The following is a 19804-nucleotide window of genomic DNA, read 5'->3' as shown; positions in this document are numbered from 1 at the left end:
TTTTTTTAGGGCAAAACTTTTCCTTGACAAAGATCTGGTGGTGGTAGTGGTGGGGGGTGGGGGTGTGTGTGTGGGGGGGGGGGCGATGAATGTCCCATTAGCTCAGCCAGTGGGCAGTGGAAATAAGATCCCTTCCCAGGAGAAGGATTCAGACCCTTAGGGCTTGGGCTGTGGTCACGGGGTTCAGGCTGCCTCAGGGAGAACCCCTTCACCTCAGCATGCTGGGCGGTGAGACAGTGGCCAGCACAGTCCCCTCTGCCAGGGTATGTGGAAACCTGCCCAACCTTAGGGTCCTGGGGGGGCACACCCATTACCTGCCCTCACCCAGCCACACTAATCTGTGTCCAGGGCACCCTGCCCACCCTCTGGCTGGAAAAATGGTCCCCAACTCCATGTTGGTCTCTTCTCCGGCCATTTACATGGTCTCCTCCTTCGTTCTCCAACTGTCCCCCTCCCCTCCACACACCCTCTTCCTTCCTAACGCTCCCACTGGTTCTGGGCACTGGGGCAAGCCTCCTTGAGCCAGTGGGGACCTGCTTCCAAGAACCGTCCCCAGCCCGTCCCCCCCACTGTCCCCTTCAGACCACAGACCTACCAGCCAAGCGGCCCCTCCAGGCCGCCAGCACGGGCCGTGCAGCACCAGCCCAGGAGCGCTCCCGCCGGGCCCAGAAGGCGGCAGGTCCACGCCGTGGAACAGCACGCAGCCATAAGAAGGAGTGGAGCACTGACACCCCACCCCGTGGATGAACCTTGAAACCGTGATGCTCAGTGAGAGAAGCCAGACACAAAAGGCCGCCTATTGTAGGATTCCAGAAATATCAAATGTCCAGAACAGGCAGATCCACAGAGACAGAAAGTAGATAGATCGCCATGGGGTGGGGGGCGGCGGGGGGTTGGAGATGGAGTATCCTTCTGTGGTGATGAAAATGTTCTAAAATTTCCCTGGCCAGTGTTTCCCAGTGGTTTGAGTGTGGGCTCGCGCACTGAAGAGTCACAGGTTCGATTCCCAGTCAAGGGCACATACCTGAGTTGCAGGTTCAATCCCCAGCTCCGGATGGTAAGTATGTGGGAGCCAACCAATCACTGTGTCTCACATCTCTCTCTCTCTCTCTCTCTCTCTCTCTCTCTCTCTCTCTCTCTCTCTCCCCCTCCCTCACTCCCTCCCTCCTCCCCTCCCTTCCTTCCTCCTTCCTTTCCACTCTCTTTAAAATCAATGGAGGCAAAATATCCTTGGGTGAGGATTAAAAACAACAACAAAGTTGTAAAACTGAGGTGACGCTATGAGGCCTAACGCTATGAATACTGTGAAAGCCACTTCTGCACTCTCAATGGTGAACTGCGTGATGTGTGAATCAGATCTCAATAAGCTGCGATGTGACGGGGAAGGCAGCACTAGTGAAGTGACAGTGGTGGGCCCAAGACCCCTGTGGGGGCTGGAGCTGGGCAGGCCTCGAGGGGGCTGCTGCCTGGCATGGGGTGGGCCCAGGGAGAACAGAGCCTGCAGCCTTCAGGGTGCTCACCCCACCTCGGGGGCCTTTGGGACTCTGGGACCCTGGGGCCCACCTTGTAGCCGCACCTGGCCTGGGCTGAGGTCTCATTGCTGACCAGACAGGGGATGGACATGTGGGAAGGGCAGCCTCCCTGGGGCAGGACCTCCTCCAAGAGGGGAGTGTCTCAGCGTTGAATCTGGGGTGCGGCCCATCCTGCCTGAGCCACTGAATGTCTCCCAACAAGAATCCTCCCAAGGTGGGGTGTGTGACTCAGGCTGACCTGGGTAAGGAAATGGGGCGTGTGAGCCCCGGCTGGTCACTCCCAGAAGACTTTGAAGGGGCTGTGGGAAAGCAGGGGAGTCAGATGTCAGGCATGCCTTCTCTCCCTCGGACTCACAAGTGCTTTATCAGACAAAGGCCCCTGGGAGGTCGTGCTGCTGCCCCACGGATCCCAGCCGCCTCCCCTCTGGCCAGGCTCTCCCGGAGCCCAGCCAAGGCAGCTCACACCCAGTGGGGAGCGAGGACCCTCAACACAGGCTGCATGCCGGCCTCCTCCCCACAGGCAGGGCAAACATGACCCAATCCGGCTGCTCCAGGAGGTGCCACTGGCTGCCTGGTGACATCTGAAGGATGAGCAGCCAGCCTGGGCGAGGCTGGGCGCCAGAGGGAACAGCCTGTGCAAAGCCAGGACGCCCCCTGAGTGGCGGCAGTTGGGGGGCTGGGCGCCGATGGTCAGCGGGACACAGGGCTGCAGAGACGATGGTGACTCAGCGGGGGGAGGGGGGTTTGCAAGGCCATCTGATTCCTGTCTCCTCTTATACATCACTCCTGGAGCACAGTTCGCATCTTTACAGTAAGTGGGCTGAGTTGCCAACTGCCACGTATTTCAACAGTCCCTCCCCAGGGAGGCCGCTCCCAGCTGTGGTGAAGGTTGGGAACCTCCCTCAGGGGACTGGGGTGGCAGATGTGGCACAAAGAACCAGGCCAGGCAGAGACCAAGGCTCCAGTGGCATTTCCATCATTTGTTGTAAATTGTTCCTGGTTTGGTTAATGTCCCCTTAATTCACTTATTACTGGTTTCCCTGGAGTCCACTGGCCAGGATGTGGAAGGCAGTTCACATTTTCAGGAAAGAGGAGCCCCTTTCTTTTTTCTTTTAAAAAAATATCTCTTTATTGATTTCAGAGAGGAAGGGAGAGGGGAAGAGAGATAGAAACATCAATGATGAGAGAGAATCATTGATCAGCTGCCTCCTGCACGTCTCCCAAGGGGGATCAAGCCCGCAACCCAGGCATGTGCCCTTGACCGGAATCGAACCTGGGACCCTTCAGTCCGCAGGCTGATGCTCTATCCACTGAGCCAAACCAGCCAGGGCAAGAAGCCACTTTCAACAAGGGGACCCTTTCTCAGCGCCAGGGCCACCAACCTACGCAGAGCTGTGGGGCCCATGCCTGGCTCACCGGCCTGCCTGCGTCCCTGCCCTGCCTGGCCTTCCCGGGAAGGATTTCAGATGGCTGTGGGCTCCCAAACCGAAGCCCAGACCCCATGTTTGGCCCAAGAGCTCTGAAGGAGACACGGCATGGCACCCGGGCCAGGGCCTGCTGTGGGCTAGCACCTCAGAGGTGAGGCCCAGGGCACGTGGAGCTGAGAAAACACAGGCATCCCCTTCATTCCTGCCCAAAAGTGGGGGCAGGAGAGGCACCACCCCACAGGCCAGCCTCCTGGTCCCCAGAAACAGCCTGGCCCCTGACCCTGCCAAAGCTGGCAATGGTCCCTGTGGGCCAGGGGCATCTCCAAGGTTGAGCAAGGCACACGGATCTCACACCCACCAGCAGCCAACCTGTTCCCGAAAGGGGCACCCTTGAAGCAGAAGTGAGTCTGTGGGTGGGCCGGCAGCCAGAAGGATTCTAACTTAGAGTGACAACTTCCGGTACCTTCCAGCTCCCAGACTGTCCAGGCCAGCGCCAGCTCCTGCTGATTCCTGGACTGAGTCTGCAGCCTCCTTGACTTGTCCGGGGACGCGGCTGCTGTGGGACTAGTCAGAACCCTACTCCCTCCTCTCTCATGGAGGGAGATGGAGCCCCGCAGGGAGGGCTCTTGGCAGGCTGCCTGTCCTAGCGGCTCGGGAAGGACACCGGGTGTAGCGTGGCCAAAAGCTCAGGGCACGAGGGTAAAAGACCAGCGGAGGTGGTTTTAACAGGAGCGCCCTGGGCCCGGGGGCAGGTCCTCCTCTCTTTGCTCAGGTCTGTCCATGGTAGTGCCAGCCCCTTTCTTGCTACTGGGCTCAGCTGGGGCCCTGGGTGCCCACACTCTGGAGCCTGGGTCCCGGCATTCCCTGGGAAGCACCTGCTTCTCAGCCAGTCAGACAGGCATCCAGGGAAGAGGGGCCTGACCATGGAGCAGGGAGGGGCATTCTCACACCATCAGTCACTGAGGTTGCCCTTTCACCCATGTAGACATGAGTCATCCTCCCCCAGCTGTCTCCAAACCTGCCTGCAGCTGTGCCAGCCTCAGAGGATAGCCAGGGAGAACCCCCACCCAGAACCCTCTCACAGCCTGCCCAGCCATTCTGAGGGTCTCGCCCCCCAGGGCTGGTTGCCTGCTGCAGTGTCTATTCCCAACAGAATGGGCACTCGAGGGCGCTGTCCCACCCCCAGGGAAGCCAGCACCAAAGGTCAGTCATCAACACTGTAGTATGATTAGTGTGTCAGGCCTTAGGGTCATGGCTCCAAGGGTGGGGGTGGGGAAAGGGTTCTGGAGAAGCTGACCTGGTTGAGGGCACAGGACAGGAGGGGGCTATCGGTCGATCCAAGACCCAGAGCTAAACAACCATGTCCTCCAGCTGTGTGTACCCAGGACCTTCCGTGAGGGGCTGAGTGGAGGCTGGGGTGAGGATGTCTCCAGGTTTCTGGCTGGGGCGGGTGAGGAGACAATGGCTGGAGCAAAAGGGGCGTGTTGAGTGGATGAGGGAGCCTCAGAGGGTCACAGGGCCTGAGAACCAATCGTATACATGGATAGGTTCTGCCTTAGGTTGACTTCCCCCAGAAGGCGACTCTGAGAGAGGGGTTTGCTCCTGGGCAGCTGGAGTTTCCGTGGGCAGCGGAGGCTCAGTCCTGCTGGGGACCCCATAGGACCATGTCGATCACAGCACAGAGTCATCCCCTGAGGGGTGAGGATGGGTGGCATCGCCCTCTGCTCCTCTCAGCACTGGATGGGTCCCTGGGGGCTCCTAGCTCCCTCCCTAAAGAGCTAGATGCAAGAGGTGGGGAACCATTTTTCTGCCAAGGGCCATTTGCATGTTTATAACATCATTCTCAGGCCATACAACATTATCAACTTAAAAATTAGCCCGCTATATTTGATCTAACATTTAACTAACGGATCCCCTAATGCCTTGGCAGGGTCAGACCAAATGATTTTGCGGATCTTACACGGCCCGCAGGCCAGACATTCCCCACCCCTGAGCTAGAATCTGCCTTTACTCAGCCAAAGCCTCCCTGGCTTTGCGCACCTACTGTGCTCCAGGTGAGATTCTCTCTGTGCTGGGTGCAGCGGAGTCCAGACACATCCCCTCAGCGCTGTTAAACGCTGTGCTACAATCCCCTCCACGCCTTGGGGCTGGTACTGGATCCCTTCCCCCACCCCCACCCTGGAGATTATCAGCTGGGAGCTCCATGAACCCAGGGCAAGGGAGGGATGGAAGTGCTGCTGCAGATTAGGGCTCCCTCCTGTCTTGTCCTTGGTCCTTGACAGACAGGGACAAACTGGCCCCATTAACAGCGACGTAAACATCCCCCTTCCCTCGCCCTCCGGCTTCAGACTGCAAGGAGAGACTTGAGGCTCTTTTCTTCCCATTTTTTATTAGTAACTCATCTGCTAGCTGTTGGCAGACAAGGTGAGAGTAAAGAAAATGGCGTCTTTTTGCTGCTATAACAAGTGTGTCTCTGGCAGCAGCTGTGTGATAAAGCGCATCTGTCACGGAGGTGGCACGGCCCCTGGCTCAGGGGGCCTGCCGCCGCTGGGGTACATGCATCCCTCCTTTATCTCGTCCACACCTCCGCCTGCCACCGAGCTGCCTGCGGGAGCCAGGCTTGTCCTTGCTAAATCAATCAACCCGGACCACCACAGAGGCACCAGCCTGCAGCCCCTGGAGGACTGATGAGTTCTTCATCCCCCACCTGGAGGGCAGGACGCATGTGCGGAGTGTCAAAGCCTTCCCTCCCCCCAGGAGCCTTTCCCCGAAACCCCACCATCAGCACATTCCTTTGTTCCTGCCCTCCCTGGGCTCTGCTTTCCAGAGGCCACATCCTCCTGGGAAGGGCTGTGTATCGCGTTATAGTAACCACTGACATTTTAGTATGAATTAATTTCTCAAGTCCTTTCGGCTTGGCCAACAGCAGAGAGCAGAAAGTTTAGGTGAAGATAGTGGGAAAGGACAGCAAGGGCTGCTGGGATGAGCAGAGAGAGGGGGGTGCTCTAGGCTGGAGTCTGCAGATCTCAGCTGCCCCAGCCCCAGGAAAGGACCCCCCTCCACCACCACCCCCGCCCCTCAGCTTGGAGGCAGGGTCTGTCTCAGAGACACAGATCTGGGCGAGCTGGGCAGGATCCCGCCTCCCAGGAATGCGTTCAGGGAATGAGGACTGGGGGCACCGGGGATGAGCCGGGCCACACAGAGGGTCCAGCTGACGTCAGGAGCAAGGTGCTCCTGGAAGAGGAAGCTCTGGGGAGACCTTACAAAGTCAAGGGAAATGCCCTGAGCCAAGAGCGTGCCTTGGGGAGGCGAGAGGCCCCTGTGCATGCACCTGGGCTGAGCCTGGAACTTGTCCTGGGAGCTCAGCCCCTCGTGGTCTCTCTTTGGCCCTCAAGGCCCGAAGCAAGGCCACCCTTCCCATAGGATGGGCCCTTGGGGATCAGGCAGTGCCTTCAGGGCCCCTGGGCACAGGAGACGCCCAGGCCGGTCCAGGAGGGTCAGTGTGGGGCCCAGGGAGGCAACCACAGTGAGGCCTCTCCCAGAGCCCCCACCCGACCGACAGGAACCTCGTCAGGCTCCTGCCCCTCGCCTGGCCAGAAAGCAGCTGCAGGAGGCACAGGGATTTCCGTCCAGCTGATGCCGACGCTTTAATTTCCCTGGATTTATGGCCTTTTCTGTGGCTTTATTACCGAGATAAGGACGAAGCCCATCACTGTCAGACTGCGCTCGGAAGTGCAGCCTGCCCTACAGATAAACACCGATGCCGTTTGTTCCTGTGAAGGGCGGCAGGAGCGTCCCCGGGGAACCCCTGGTCAGCGGCCAGGGTGCTGGTCACCCCAGTAGGCAGGCTCTCGAGGGGGCCAGATGTCCCACCAGGGACACAATGGCAGCGACTTCCTCGACCTGATGCAGGCACCGGTGAAACCCCCACAGCAACAGCCATCATGCTCGATGGCGAAGGGCTGGAGCTTCCCCCGAGATCAGGGGCAAGAGGAGGGCGCTGCTCTTGCCACTGCTACTCGCTCTTGCCCTGGAGGTCGAGTCTGTTCATTAGGCCCCAACTGGAAACCACCAGCATCCCTCACCGGTGAACGGACAGCCCGTGGACACCCATACCAAGGAGTACCAGTCAGAGTACACAGGAGTGAGTGAGCTCTAGGGGCAGAAACTGGGATGGAGCTCAGAGCTTATGCTGCATGAGAGAGGCCGATAAAGAGTGTATACTGTGATTGCCCTTATAGGTAACTAGAGGCCCGGTGCTTGAAAATTCATGCACTGGAACGGGGGGGGGGGGGGCGGGGGGGGCGGGGGGGTCCCTCAGCCCGGCCTGCCCCTTCTCACAGTCCAGGATCCCTCAGGGGTGGGAGGCGACCTGGCGGTCAGGGGAAGGCAACGCCCCCATCACACCTCTGTTGCTGCCACTGCAGGCAGCGCAAGCCTCAGCCGGCCCTGGGCAGCTGGGCAGCCGCCATCCGAGGCTTGCCTGCACCTTGGGCTGGCCCTGGGCGGCTGGGGGGCTGAGAGGACTGGGGGACTCCAGAGGCAGGCACATGGAGTGACTGGACCTGCCTGGGGGTGGGCCTGGCTGTGCTGTGTGCCTGCTGCCCCAGTGGGGCCGAGGGGACTGGGTGCCACCATCTTGTGGCTGTGGGCGCTGCCATCTTTGAGGGTGTGACAGTCAATTAGCATATTCCCTCCTTATTGGTTGTGGGCACTGCCATCTTTGTGAGGGTGTGATGATCAATTAGCATATTCCCTCTTTATTAGATTGGATTCTGTAATTGCAAGTCAGCCTCTAGAGATAGAAGGCAGGTCAATGGCCACCTGGGGCTAGGGGGATGGAGGGATGACACATTTTGGAGTGATTGCTATTTTTTTCATTTTGACTGTGGTGACTTCACAGGTATGTACACATGCTGAACTTTCAGTGTGTACAGTTTATCGCATATTGATCACACCTCTCACTAAAGCTGTTTGAGAACATAGATGCTCAGAAATAATAACCCTCAAAATTCAACGTATTGTACACTTTATATCTGTGCACCTCACTGTATGTCAACTTGTCCTCAGTAATGAAGTGACAGAGCCAGAGGGAGAGCTTTGCCTGTGTGGGAACCTGCGGGGGGCGGGGCGGGGAGAGTGGCTGAACCCCTCGCATGGAAGTGGCACCCCCTGGACTTGCCCCCTCCTCTAGGGCCCCGAGGCCTGAGCACCAAGGCCGCAGTGACCCTGGCCTGATGTGGCCAAGGCTCCGGACTAGCACAGCACGTTCTGCGATGTTTTCATATCAGGCCACAGGCATCCTCCCTCTTCACACTCACTCTTCACAGTTTGATCCTCCACCTGCAGGCAGAGAGGGGGCAAAGGGCAGAGACATGGGCAAGTCTAGGGTGGGAACTCCAGGGGCCTCTGGGCCAGGGGCCCTGCCATCTCCAGAATGTGCTCTTGGGACAGGTTTGTGAACTGAGTTACTTTTGGCTTTTACCCAGCTTTCAGTGAGTCCCCCTCGTCACCTCCTCCCAGCCTGGAGGAGGGGTGGGTTTCCATGGCCGGAGGAGGGGTGGGTTTGGCCTCCCAGAAGCTCCCATACCCCAGAGGAGGTGAGTGGTGGGCAAGAGTCCAAGGGATGCCACACTGTGCCGAGACACCCCCCCCCTCTGTGGCCAGAGGGTTTCCTCCTCCTCAAACGGTGGGGAAAGATCCTAGAATGGCGCTGCCCGAGGGTCAGGGAGCCCTGTCCAGCCCTCACCTCCCCAGAGGCTCTCCCTCTGGCCACCCCAATCCAGCAGGGCCGCCCCCCACCCCGGTCTGTCTCAGCAGGCTGACCTTGCCTCCAGGAGCTGGACACTCCTGACCTGGAATCCAATGAACAAGTCCGCACGCCACCGCTGATGGACTGCGGGGTCTGCCTGCTCTGTGTGGGGAGGGAGCTTCCAGCTGACTCGGTGACCAGGGACCTTGTGACCAGGGGCAGGGTGTGACCTCTGAGAGCCTGCATTTCCCACTCTGTAAAATGGGGTACTAGTCACTGCCCCCAAGGGATGGCAGGAGCAATGCAGGATCTGAGCAGGAAGCATGGGGTGCCTGGGGAGCACCCCAGACAGCATTCAGACTAAGAGCCCACTAAGGTGGCCTCTGGATGGACAGCACCCTGCGAGCGTGTCGGGGGGCCGCAGGAAAAGCCATCACACACCGGCAACTTAGCACAATGAAAAGCCATTCCCTTGTTCTGGAGGCTGGCAATCCAGACTCGGGTGTCACAGGGGCACGCTCCCTCCGCGTCTGGAGAGGGGGCCCTTCTGCCTCCTGCAGCTTCTGGTGCGGCCGGCCTCCTTGCTGTCCTGGGCTTGTGACTGTAGGACTCGGTCTCTGCCTGTCTCCCACGACCTCTGCCCTGTGTGTCCGAGTCTTCTCCCCTTCTTTTCTCTTAAGACACTGTCATTGGATTTAAGGTCCCCTGGATAATCCAGGATGATCTCATCTCAAATTCCTTAACGTAATTAATCTACCAAGACCTTTACCCAAATAAGGTCCGATTGCAGGTTATGGGAATCAGGATGTGGGCGTGCCTTTTGGGGGGCCACCATTCAGCCCACCACACAACCTGGGCGGGGGGGTTCCTGGGGTTCTTTCTGAGGCCCCTGTCCAGGTGGCAGTGCACCGCCTGGCCGCGGGAAGCCTCCAGCCACGGATTGCCCATTGCCCCTCCTCACTCCTCCTCCATTGCCCGTCATCAGGGAGAGCTGGCCCCATTCCCACTCGGAGCCTCGCGTGGCCTCGGGCAAGGCCTGGGGCTGTCTCTGGCTTCCCGGGAATGCCTTCCTCTGATGTATGGGTCTCCTTTGTTGTGGCTTCCTTGCAGCTTTACCCAGCGGCTGGGCGGCCTGGCAAGTGACCTGCTTGCTCTGCCAGGACCGGTGTCTACTCTCTCTTTCCTTTCTCCCCAGCTGGAACGCAGACAGCACTCTTGTTAGTGTTTAACATCTCCACAGGGAACAAGGACAGGGCTTGCTCTGAATCCCTGGAGCCCACACCCACATCGGGGTGCCCAGCAACGTTTGAAGTTGTGGGTTTTCAGTGGGAACCAGGGCTCTGCAGGGACATGCAGAATGGATGTGGGGGATCCCAGGCAGCAGCAGTGAGGAGAAAATACCAACCAATAATACCTAAAAATGCTGGGTAAACTGCAATGAACATTGCTGTAAGTGCTTAGCAGTGTCACCAGACAGGAAAGGAAATCATCAATGAAGAGCTGGTCTCCGCCCGTGCGAGCTGCTGTGACAGACCGGGGCTTGTAAGGAACATTTACTTCTCACAGTTCTAGAGGCTGGAAGTTCGAGATCAGGAAGCCAGCCTGGTGGGGTTCTGGTGATGACCCTCTTACAGTCCTGCTTTACCTGGACCCAAGGCCTTGCCTCCTCATATGAGTCAATCCCCTAAACCCCTGGCTAAGAGATGGGGGCTCCCCCTGCTCCAACCCTCTAAGGCATCATGGATGCAGAAACCAGTCTCGCCACCTGGTTCTGTGCGTCCCCCAAATCCATGTTGAAACCTAACCCCCAAGGTGATGGATGGTATTAGGAGGTGTGGCTTTTTTTTTTGGGCGGGGGATGAAGTCATGAGGGTGAAGACCTGATGAATGGGATTAGTGTCCTGATAAAAGAGACCCACAGAGCCCTAACCAGTTTGGCTCAGTGGATAGAGTGTCGGCCTACGGACTGAAGGGTCCCAGGTTCGATTCCGGTCAAGGGCATGTACCCTGGTTGCAGGCACATCCCCAGTAGGGGGTGTACAGGAGGCAGATGATCGATGTTTCTCTCTCATCGATGTTTCTAATTCTCTATCCCTCTCCCTTCCTCTCTGTAAAAAATCAATAAAATATATTTTTTAAAAAAAGAGAGAGAGAGAGAGAGAGAGATACCCACAGAGCTTCCTCCCCCTTCTGCCCTGTGAGGACACAAGTCCCAAACATAAGTAAATGTGATGAACAAGAGCAAATTCCCTCCCAGGCTCAGTTAGATGAAGACCGAGCACCCCAGAGAAGAGTGATCTTAGTGACAGGTAGAGAGAAGAGTCTGATGGCTTCGAGAAATGGCAAACAGACTGACAACAGACATCTCAAGGGCAATGAGAGTCCAGGAGATGACAGAACCGTGTCCCCAAAGTGCAGAGGGAGGAGTTACTGGCGGGGAGTCCTCTGCTTCTCTGCTCACCACCAGCAGGAGGCAGGAAGAGGCTCAGATTCATCTGGATGGAAGGGTTTTCCACTCCCGACTTCTGCTGAAAGGACCATTCAGGGAGAAGGAGCTGAACTGAGAAGGATGATGCACATGACAATTAGAAGGAAAATAATTTTTAAAAAATGTTTTCAAAGATCTAAGTAGTTGGAAAACTACGATGTTCATGGATGGGAAGACTCAATGTGGCAGAGATCACAATTCTCCTAAAATTAACCTATAAGTTTAATGCAGTTTCCGTCAAAAGCCCAACAAATGTTTCTTGGATCTTGACGAAGTGACCTTAAAATGTACCTGGATGAAAAGGCCACGAGTTGCCAAACCAATTTAAAGAAAGAGTGAGGGAGGGTCCCTGCCCTGGCCAGTGGCTCAGCTGGTTGGAGTGTTGTCCCGTGCACCAGAAGTCAAGGGCTGATTCCCAGTCAGGGCACATACCTGCGTTGTGGGTTTGATCCCCGGTTGGAGTGCATGCTAGAAGCAACAGACTTCTCTCTCTCTCTCTCTCTCTCTCTCTCTCTCTCTCTCTCTCTCTCTCTCTCCTTCCTCCCTCTCTAAAAACAAATAAATAAACAAACAAGAGAGGGTTTCTCAACCAGATATCAAGATTTATCATCAAATTCAAGTCATTAGAAAATTAGGGGACAGACAGAAGAAGAGGGGGCAGAGCAGACAGCTAGAAATAAGTCCCACACACCTGGCCCAACAGCCTTTGTGGGGAACCAGCAGTGACCAGGAACGCGGAAGGGCGGGTCTGCAGGTGGCTCAGGTGTCTGTATGGCTGGAGCAGCCTCAGGCCCACTCGTATGGCCGATGGTTAAAATTCTGAGCGGAGGAAACCCCATTGAAAAAGCCTGCTGGCAAATAGACCCAACATCCGAAGGCAACAAAGCAAGTCTTCCCCTTGTGGTAGGTCCCAAAATCAGCTACTTAAGAGTCTTAATCTCCTCCATTTGTCAGAAGACTGCTTTTCTCCATCGACGTGTGCACAAATAAATCTGTTTTTGCTTTATAAAAAAAAAAATTATTTTGAGAATATGGTTAATGGCTTGTTAAACATAACCTCCACGAAAAGTTAAATTAAGAAGACTTCCAGCTAGTGCTGAAATGAGAGTAGCTTCAGTTTAATGAATATAACTTGAGAAACAGATGACCGGTGGGTCACATGGCAACAGGCTGGGTGGACGGGGGTGCAGCTCTGCCTGCCACCTCCAGGGGCTCTGGACACTAAAGCGGAAGTCAGCAGAGGAGTCCCACAGAATGGACTGGCCACGTGGGGTTTATAATAGAGAGAGTCATGCGTTTTATCACTATTACTGTGTGCTACATTTTATCTCCATAAAAGTTATAATAAGCTGCCGCTGGACATATATAAACACAGTCCCCTATACGCCACTGGCAACTCCCACACACAGTGAAACGGTAACTTGCAAAGTCTACACAGAGGACGCCACACGGTGTGGATGTAAAACCGCCTGAGGCCACGGGATACCTGCCTGTGTTCCATCTCAGAGAAGATCTGCCGTTAGCATTGCTATTTTCTGTGCTCTTCGGCATAATCTGAAAACTGGTTAGCTCCCAGAATCCCCTCTCCCGGTGGGATGCCCGCACTCCCACTTCGAGGGAGGGTTTCCATCCACTTCCCACTGTGGCCAGGAAAGCAAGGATGCAGCCTGGGCTCAGGTGACCCCATGTCCTGGAGTTCAGGACAGACTCTTGCTTAGGGCTGCAGAGAAACGTCTCTTGTATTCCGGCCACGCGTGGGGGCAGAGGGTGGGGGCACAGGCCGCCTGCTTCCTGCCTAGCCAACTGTGTGCCAGGCGCCCGCCTTCTCCGCCTCCAGGCCGACTCCTTCTACCCCCACGCTGACCTACACTTTGTAAAGTCAGGGCGCCAGGTTGGCAGCACGGCCCAGCCGAGAATCGATCGGATTGTAATTGGGACTTGGAAGAGGTTTAATATTTAACTGGATTAAATATTTAAACAGGACGAGTTGACAGGGAGCATGCAGACACAGGGAGATGGAGAGACAGGTCCTGAAGAGGGGGGGTAGGCTCCACCCACCCGGGAAGAAGAGACCCAGACACTCAGGCCCACCTTCCATGTATACAGTGGGCGCTCAAGAGGGTCCTTTGAGAGGGGATGATTGCGTTCCAATGACCAGGGCGGACCGGAGGCGTTTCCAGCTGTCTGCTGGCTGGGCGTGCTGAGGACCTCTCCAGCGCCCTTCGTGGGACCCTGTTTATTGAGTGCCAACTATGTGCCAAGCAGGGCTGGGGGATGGGACTGCCTTGCATATGCTCCTGTAAGGCTTTGAGGTGCTGCCTCCTCCAGGAAGCCTGTCTGGACTGAGCCAGTTCCCTGTTACACACACTGTCACCCTCCTGCTTGTCCTTGTACCCGTGCCATTTGTGAGGATCTTTGAGAGGCTGTCTTGATGTAGTTAGTAACCTGCTTGCAGTTGGAGCTCCTTGCCTGTCCTCTCTCCAGCTGGGGCTCCCAGCAGACAGCACAGGGGGACTGGCCTGGGGCCATGAGATGCAGGAAAGGAAAGCCCGGGTCCCAGCTCTCTGCAGGCAGGGTCACAATTAGGACCGCCAGGCTCGAGGCCCTGTGATCCCCTAGCTTCTGAGACTCTGGGAAGACGGGGCCAGACCTGGCTCAGTGCCGTCTTAGTCAGGGAGGCTGCCTGGGGGCAGATGGCTGCTGGGACAGTCACAAGGAGCTGGGAAGGACAGGCTGTATGAGTTCCCGGATACTGCTGGATGCCTAAAACCATGGAGATTCATCCTCTCAGTCTGGAGGCTCCAGTTCCTGGTGTGGCCAGCAATCCTTGGGTTATGGCCTCATCACCCCAGTCTCTGCTGTGTGTCTGCATCTTTAAATCTCTTCTTATAAGGACACTAGCCATTGGATCAGGGCCACCCAAATGATCTCATCTTAAGTTGATAATGTACAGACCCTTTCTCCAAACATCCCATTTGCAAAGACTGGGGGTTAAGATATAAACTTTATCTTTTAGGGGGACAAAATTCAATCCACTATCCAGGGGTCAGCTCCACCAAGGTGGGGGCTGAGGGGTGGCTCGGGGAGCAAACTCAGGGTCTCACCAGTGCTCTGGGCTGATGGCTGCAGCCCAGGCCCCTTGAGAGTCTGCGTCTGGTTCCTTGATGTCTATGGGCAGATGGGGCTGAGCCTGTGGTCAGGGTTCCTGACTGAGTCCCCGGTGGGGCTGATACCACAGGAGTGAGGACATGGTGTGGGCCTTGACCTAGGGAGAGAAGAGACCCTCCTCAGATGACCCAAGACATGGGTCTGTGACCGCCTGGCCCCCAACAGGCTAAGAACTACTGATCTCCTCCTTTGCCTCTCTCCGCATCCGTCTTCCACACTTTGGAGCTGTTTGGTCTTTACTCCCCACCCCACGGAAGCCCTGGTGGAGTGGGAGGGGCTGTTCTAGGATTTCCAGGCCTACTTACTGCCCTCCTTCCCCCACCCCACAAGTGCCCCAGAGGGCGTTCCCAAGTTGAGCACTTGGTAGGATGGGACAGTGGGTGGGGCTGTCCAGTCACAAGGCCCAGAACTCCACAGGGTTCTCAGCAAATCCCCTCTCCTCCCAGGGCCTCCGTCAACTCTGTGTGGGCCAGCAAGACCTCTGGCCTGGGCGCCCTTGAACCTGACATCCTCTGTGGCCCACACCGTGGGCCTGCAGACAGCTGTGGCTTCTGGCCAGTGTGCAGAGGACGGCCAGACAGCCTCCCTGTGCGGGGCTGAGGAGGGAGGGGCACTTGGTATCCCAGGTCCCTGTCCCCCAACTGCCCAGTGCAGGGCCCCATGACCATGGGGGCGGTTTCCCACCCACGGCACCCACGTGGCCAGGCTGAGCTGGGTCTGCAGAATGTCAGCGCGGTGCAAGAGGAAGTGAGCAGGGTGGCTGGTCCCTCTGATGTCTTACAGACCCCGGGGAACCGGGAGAGACAGCCCACACCCAGGCCAGGCGAATGGCTGCCTTCCAGGTGGACCGGGGCTTCCTGAGGCAGGTCAGGTCTGGGGCTGGACCGGAGGGTGTGACCAGAGCTGAAGGAGAAACAGAACAGGGAGGGAGAGGCCGTGATGGAGCCTGACTCCCACGGGGGACACTGGAGAGGGCAGCTGTGCCGACCACCCAAGACACAGCAAACTGGGCTCAGTCCTTCTCTGGCCACTTGGGAGCTGATGTGGGCTCTGAGGCCAGAAGACTGGCAGACACTCTCCTGGGCACTCGCCTCCTGGCTGTCTGACTTACCCCTCTGAGCCTCGATTTCCTCACCTGTGAAATGGCTCAGTAATCATACCTGCTGCGGGGTGGTCATGGTCAGGGGCGGCGCTGGGCTGTTTATACCCCACTACAGTCTCTGGTTAAGGATTGTCCCCTGTGTGTGTGGGTAGTGTGTGCCCATGAGGGGCCAGGGTGGGCCAGGAAGAGGCCACAGGGCATCAGGATGTGTGTGTCCACCCTTGGCCTCTGGGGTGGGTGCACGGAGGTGACAAGGGCCTCTGACTTAGTCCTCACTCACCTCCTCCCCCAAACAGGCAGAATAGGGGTGCCTGATCAGGTCTGCGAGTCTGCTCTTTGTGGCTCGAGGCCTGATCCCAAAAGAAAATATTTGGTTTCCAGGGCTGATGGCCTTGAAATGCAAATATTGCTTCTCTGTTTCCAACAAATAGCCAAATTTGGGTCTCTCCGAGCCCTCAGCTCCCTGCTGAGAGCTCCCTGAGAGATAGCCAGAGGGGAGCCAGGCAGGGCTCTTTCTGCCTGGAGACACCCCTCTCTCCTCCAGGGGCCCACAGGTCAGCCCAGGGCCCAATCACAAACAGGAGCCTGTAGAGGGCAGAGGGCAGCCCTGGGCCACAGGGTGGGAAGGGGGCACAGGGGCCTGGAGCCTGCAAGGTCCCTCTTTCTCCCCTTCTCACCAGTCCCGTTCTCTGCCCAGCATCGCCCTCACTCTGAAGCCCACACTGACGTGTGGTAGGTGGGTTGTCCGGCCCTCTCCCCACCAGACGGGGCAGCACCGGGAGGGGCTGCGTGTGGACGAATCCCCAGATGATCCGGCACATGGGCTCTGCTACCAGGTGACTTGGAGCTTCCCAGGCAAAACCTATAGGGTTTCCCCTAAAGGAGGCAGGAGATTCCCAGGCAAGTGTAAACACCCAGCCGGTGGGGGCCTGTCATTGGGGCGGGGCCTGTCATTGGGGTGGGGGCCTGTCAGTCATTGGGGTGGGGGCCTGCCATTGGGGCGGGGGCCTGTCATTGGGGCGGGGCCTGTCATTGGGGTGGGGGCCTGTCATTGGGGCGGGGGCCTGTCAGTCATTGGGGTGGAGGACCTGCCACATGAGGCAGATTCCATGAAGCCTGGCTGCATGGATAAAGTGAGGACTCCTGGGAGTTCCCCAGGCCCACTCAGGGGTTCTCTGTGCCCCAGCCCACCTGAGGTAGCTCCCACGGCTAAGCCCCGTAGCTCATTGGCCCCGTTCACAGAGCTGTACACAGAAGGAGCGATATGCGGGGCCTCCTGCTCCTCAGCATAAGGACACTTGGGGGCACATGTTTCCAACATGGTGGGGTGGGGGTCCCGGGGTGGGGAGCAGCCCAGGTCTGCTCCAGCCCATCATCCTTCAGAACAGCCGGGGTGGACTCAGGGAAGAGGGCCGTGCCAGCTCCTCCTTGCTGGGGGACACAAGGCTGCAGTCTTAGGCCAGGACGCTGCGAAGGCCCCTTCACCAGCTTTGGGACAGGGAGGGAGAGTGGGGGCTGCAGGGAGGGGGAGCCCCAGGCCCTGGGGTAGAGACAGAGGACAGGCTGCCCAGTGGCCTCCAACTGCAGTCCGCCACCTCAGCCAGCGGAGCTGGAGGTGCTGAGTGGAGGCAGGACAGACCTGCACCAGCACCGGGGCTCTGGTGGCGCAGGCAAGGGGTTGCCAGGCAACCGCCAAACGCATCTGGCTGCGACTCTGCTCCCCGGGGTGGAGGAGCCCCAGGATTCAATATTTACCCGCTGCCACTTGCTAAGGCGCTTTTGTTCTGGACGGCAGGAAGGGACAGTGTCCTTCATGGAGCATCTGGAGCCCCGTGCCCGGGGAGACAGGGGCCGCAGCCATGGGTCCCCGGCGGGTGAAACACTGAGCCCCATGCTCTCCGGGCCCAGGGCTGTCTGTGCTCCCAGGAGAGGGGCCGGCCAAGGCCTCCCAGGGGCTTAGAGCTGGAGGCCCGGGTGCTGTGATGTGAAACTCCAGGCCCGGGGCTCCTGCTGGGCCCTAAACGACACAAGGGCATGCCTATGTTCTCTGCCAGCCTGGCCCCACCTCTACAAGCCATCCTCGGCGGCAAGCGTCCTCAAGCAGAGCCTCCCTGCACGGTGCGCTGAGTCACCCCTGGCCCCGAGGTCCAGCTCCCTAGGCCTCAGTTTCCCTATAAGTGCCAAGGCATCTGGGGTGCCTGGTTGTTCCCTGAGATGCTGGGTGACGCCTGGCCCTAGGCCCCTGGTGACGCAGGGGGATCCCTGTGGGTTCCAGGAGAGATGTTGGTTGTGGGGGAGGCAGAGCCGGAGATGTCCTCTCTCTGGAGGCCCAGCACTACCCTGGGCATGGACCCCTCGCCAGGCTTCCTCGGGGCGAGGGCTGAGAGGACAGGGGCGTCTCCAACCAGGCGTTGGGACAACAGGAGGTAGACATTGCCTGCCAAGGTTCCAGCCTGGTCCCACTCACCCCCACCCCCTCGTCTGGCCAGAACTGGATGGTCAGCCAGGCTCACTCAGGACCCTGCTGAGCAGCCAGGTTTTCCTGCACCTTCCGGGGTCCTGTTTGCTCTCCTACGGGGCCTTCTCCCCCATCCGGGGTGGGGCTGGGGTGTTTCGTGCTGGGAAGTGTCAGGGGCTGGGTAACGGCCACTTGTGTGGGAAGGAGTTTACCCTATCCTCCGTGGAGACCACCAAGCAGGATCCTCCAAACGGCAGGCAGATGGAGCCTCAGTCTTCCCACCCATCGTGCAGGCCTAGCCCCTCTAAGCTTCCCCCGCCCCAGCCCCGGGCTGTCTGTGCCTTGGCCACACACCTGGGCCCCCCTGGCCACCCCTTTCCCTCTGCTTCTACGTCCTCATGCAAACTAGGGCATCCCGGGTCTGAGGGTGTCCCCCAGGCAGGCGCTGGGTGCCCAGGGAGTTGAGTTGGCCCTCTCCCTCCAAGGGTACTGGAGGCACAGCCTCTCCCCTCAGGTCAGGGCAGCTGGGCATTCGGGCACCTGGACACCCCAGGCCTTCGCCCGCCTAGAGGCTGGCAGCCTCAAGGAGTCGAGGGCTCCCCAGGCCGGAGCACTCAGGTCCCCTGGGAGGAGGGCCCTCCCTAACCCGTGGGATTGCAGGCGGATGGGCTCAGCCACAGTTAGGAATTGCAGCCACTGCAAATGTGTCAATTTCCACTCGTGAGTCAAATAGATTCGGGATTTCCCTATTATTGAGCATAAAATGCGTGAGAATTCTGAGTGCAAAATGTGCTTTCAGTGTAGTCCCAATGCTGGCAGCTGACGGATGCCCTTCTGAGCTGGGGGCTCATAGATGGAGCGGAGGCCCCAGCCCACCCCCGCCCCACTCAGCCCGGGGCCTGGCCTCAAGGTCCCCATCCCAGCCACCCGTCCTGAACCAGGACTCCCCACATACCTGCTGGGACAGTGCTGCCCACCTGCATCCAGGACAGTTCGGCTCTGCTGTGCCCTGGGCTGAGGGACACCCCTGGCTGTGCCCTGGGCTGAGGGACACCCCTGGCTGTGCTGTGCCCTGGGCTTAGGGACACCCCTCCTCCTGCCCCCCCCCCTCCCGACCCACCCCGGCTCTGGATGAGAGGAGGCTCATAGACTCTGGGCTCCTGTGGGGTTTCATCCATTCACATGAGCACATTCTGGGCCTGTCCGTGGCCCAGGGGAGGGTCTGGTGGCAGAGACTGTGCAGTGAGGAATCTCGAGGCAGGAGACACGGGACCCTCCCTCTCCTAGGCACCGTGTGACCCCAGGGTCCTCATCGACCACGGACGACCTTTTGCGGGGGTGCTGAAGTCTTTGATGTCTCCAGGAGAATCCGAGTGGCCATGGAGACAGGCCGGGTGGGGCTACGTGTCCAGAGTGTTCAGCCCCCCCAGTCCTCATGGGGACCCTGGGACACAGCTGAGCACCCCCTGCTCCTAATCCCCACAACTCTGTCCTTTCAGAAATGATTTCCAGGGCCTCCAAGTCTCAGGAACCTTCCGGGGTGTTCCAGGCTGAGCTGGGGGAACAGACGGTGGGGCCTGAGGTGGGGGCTGGCCTGGTGATGGCCCGACTAAACCCTGACTCTCCCTGTTGATCGTGGACAATTACCTGAGGGCAAACCCCATTAGGCCCTCACGCATCATTAAAGACTTTAAAAGCAACAATTTATCACTAATACCGCAGGAGGGCCAAAGTTCAGGCAGGGTGCTGTGTGTCTGGTTGACGTGGGGGCAGGGTGTTGTCGCCACGTGAAGGGCACTTTGTCTCCAGGGCTGCCCGGAGGGTCAGGCTCTCCACCTGGGAGCTTGAGTCCACGTTGGAGCCCAGGACGCTTTGCC

This window comes from Eptesicus fuscus, chromosome 4 (assembly GCF_027574615.1).
Source record: "Eptesicus fuscus isolate TK198812 chromosome 4, DD_ASM_mEF_20220401, whole genome shotgun sequence".
Classification (NCBI taxonomy): Eukaryota; Metazoa; Chordata; class Mammalia; order Chiroptera; family Vespertilionidae; genus Eptesicus; species Eptesicus fuscus.
This window is presented reverse-complemented; position numbering follows the sequence as displayed.